The 3,394-nt window shown below is 33.1% G+C and overlaps 1 long non-coding RNA gene across 1 annotated transcript; it reads right to left on the bottom strand.

Moving 5' to 3' along the window:
• Positions 1–236: 236 nt before the first annotated feature.
• On the bottom strand, positions 237–3,319 carry LOC143056451 (uncharacterized). The gene is made up of 2 exons (XR_012972347.1): positions 2,473–3,319; positions 237–1,544 (listed from the first exon to the last, which is right to left on the bottom strand). It is a non-coding gene; the product is annotated as an uncharacterized LOC143056451 (long non-coding RNA).
• Between the last annotated feature and the right edge of the window lie 75 nt (positions 3,320–3,394).

Below are 3,394 nucleotides of genomic sequence, written 5' to 3'. Positions count from 1 at the left end.
GCAGAGAAGCCAGAAAACGCCCGGTGTTTATGTTTGACGCCGGAAGCATACCTATGACGTCACCTAGTGTAGGGACCAAAGAAGATAACATCTTTTCGCGGAATTTTCTTTAATGAAGATTTTACACTGAAATAATGATTGAAATTTAATTATGAACTTGTTTTGCATTAGAATAGAGATAATTTTATTCTTTATCGGTCCTTTTCTCGTTATAGAGAGAGCCACGAAAACATGCATTGGTATACAATATTTAATTTATTTTAAAAGATTGTTACAATGAGAACATAAATGATTCTCTAGTTTTCAATCCAACTGTAACCAGTACATGTGAAATGTTACTCCTCTGAAGCACGAGGACAAAATTCGTCACGGAAATTATACTGGAACAAAGGACGGACTTCATTGTACAGATAACGCATTCTCTTCTCTGTCAGCCCTGCTGGCTGAATAACTTCTGGAAGTGTCCTTGAGCAACTCCGGTACGTTTGTGCTTTCCTTAAGCAAAGCCATTCTTTTCTCCGGTTGATCAAGAGTTTCTCTCGCAAATACGACTCTGGTAAATCGGAAGTGATGGAATTTTCCTATACCTCTGGGTGGTTTGAAATAATTAGTAAAGAAATTACCCCATCTGTACCACTTTAAGCTGTGTTCGTCATCGTCATTTTCATCATAAACTTCTGACCTATTGCATTTGGCAGAATTGTCAACATTTTAACCAGTTGTGATACAGTGTTTACGTCCGACTTTCTAAATTTCTTTTTCAACATGCCAAAATTAAACATGCGTCACATAAACATTCTGTGTGCCCAGCAATCATAAAATGCAAACTAATAGTTTTGTGTAAACCCTTTGCGCACCTCCACAACAGATAATGTAAAGTAGTTTTATTTTTGTTTTGTCCCACAGAATTATCAGCATGAAAATGACACGCCTTTTCATCGTAAGTATTACCATGCAGATAATGGTGGAGCATGCTTAAAACAGCATTGGGTCCATGTGTCCGACTTCAATTTTCCCCGATTGTTTGTTGCTCATCAATAGAATAATTCGTTTGCATTGGAAAGTTTTCATCGCAAACTCCAAATATTTGAACCTTTCGAGGCGTTAAAAAGTAAAGAGCTCCAACCTCTTGGGACGAATGTTGCAAGTTTATATATTGTGAAAAGTCAATAGTGTAATGAACATTTTCAAAAATTTTTGAACATGGAGTGTTGTACTTTCCTATTGGAGACTCAGCCAACTAAATTCATCACGTGATCTTTGTGTATATACATAATGTATAATATTCACGCTGCGTCCGCGCAGACTGTATATGGTCAATTAATTTTTGAGTTCTCACTTATTTCGCGTCTTCTGAAATAGATCCGGAAATATCATCCCTCAACTGAAAGCACGTTTTACACAGATCCGTCTTTGGTTTCATAAATTGAATATGAGGGACACATGCATTCCAAACTTCTTTAAATACGGTTAGTTGAACATATTGTTGTTCTGAGTTAACGAATGCACTAACATATTTGGAGTGTACATATTTCTTGCTCTCGCTATAAGGTAGAAATTTACCACAACATTAAAAAGGAATGGAATTAATGACAAATTGAACCAAAAGAATTTTTCGATACGACTGGTTGTCGCGCTTTCTGCCATAATACATTTAATAGTTCAACAGTGATTTGTAACATATAGATCAAAATCCCAAATACTATCTCTTTAAATTATAGTAGTTCAAATTTTCTAAATAAACGGGTTTTTTAGATGAAATTTTGGTTTATTATTTATTAATCCGACACCACAGCTTACATCTTTCAAAATTGTTACCTTAATCACTCAGACGGACGGACGGACGCAAAATTGTAAGACCCACCGATGCATAGATCGGGAATTTTATTGCCCGAATATTAATTTTATAGTTGTCGGGATATAAAAAAGGGGGTTTAAAAGGTTTTATTTTGAAAGTTATTAGTTTTCGAAATACATGTACACATGTATTATGCAAAAGTTTCCCTCTTTCTTTCAATTTCTAAATAGAAATGTCATTGAACCTAAATTACACGCAACACGTACATTCTAAATTTCTGAATAGATATGAACAGATAAATTGCACGCACATAGTACAAAATCCACATAGAGCACGGGTTGGTCTTTGTTTAATATTGTATAGTTGTGATGTTGTTTCTTTTTAGATTGTTCAAAATGCAACGGTACAATGATATGAATAACTTTTGACCTATTTTTGTTTTTGCGTGTCTCACTGTGTGTAGCGAAGTTTTGCAATACAGCACAAATTTTGTTTTATACTACCAGAAATAGTTTTTCAGAATATTACTTAAGTTTAGTTAAGCTTAAGAATTGCATACAATTATTTTTTTAAGCATGTTAAGACTGGTGTTACTTTCACTTTGTATAAAATGTAAAAATAGATCGTGAACGTAAAAATAGTTCAATATGTAGAACGTATTAGGAAATACATACCTTAGCAAAACAATGTATTCCTGTTAGCCAAAACTGATACTAAGGTTGAGAAATATGTTATTTAGAAAAGGACAGGATTCAGGAAGAATTTTTTTATCAGATAATTTGAAAATGTTCATGTCGGACCGGATAAAGCGGTTTCCGTGAAAGATTTATATCGGCATTTTTTACTAAACTTATCAGAAATAATATACTAGTTTTGTCCTATATGTATGGAATACGTTAGCTAAAGGCTCGATTTAATCAGATTAAAATTGTAAGGTTTCCCCGTATATCTTTTTTTTTTACAAATTTCATATAAAACCCCACTAAAAAAAGGGAAGGCATATATATATTATGTTGGATTTTCACCAGTACAGAGTTAAAAGACGCAGAATCGTCTAAAGTATACTAGTTTAATTTGTCATAGTTTTGTCGACCATAACTTTTGTTTCTCATGTTATGAACATGTATAAACGTTACAGTTTTTACAATTTAATTTCGTTGAAATACATAAGAAATTTTTGAACACAAACAATACTGGTTATATTACCAAAAATTGAAAACGTTATACAACAAAAATCTATCCAAATAAACAAATATAACTGTGGCAATTCTGCTTCTATTGGTACCTAGTACATTAAAATCCGATCAGAAATGTCCCCACAATATTTTTTTGAAAAAACGTAGTTTTGTCAGAAAGCGACATGTTTTTTTTTTTATAACGTCAGAAACTACCTGTATGAAAACTTGTGAAACTTTATCGTAACGTTACTCGGTTTGACGTCGAATTGCATAAGGTCGATTTCTATCCGACGCGGCTCAAATGATAATCTAAGGTGCAAATTTGAAAGAAATCAACATTGTCACGTTTTATATTTGTCTATAACTTATATTTGTCAGCATTTCATTTTGATATATAATAACCATGAGCTGGTGTGAC

This window comes from Mytilus galloprovincialis, chromosome 13, assembly GCF_965363235.1.
Source record: "Mytilus galloprovincialis chromosome 13, xbMytGall1.hap1.1, whole genome shotgun sequence".
Classification (NCBI taxonomy): Eukaryota; Metazoa; Mollusca; class Bivalvia; order Mytilida; family Mytilidae; genus Mytilus; species Mytilus galloprovincialis.
This window is presented reverse-complemented; position numbering and strand designations above follow the sequence as displayed.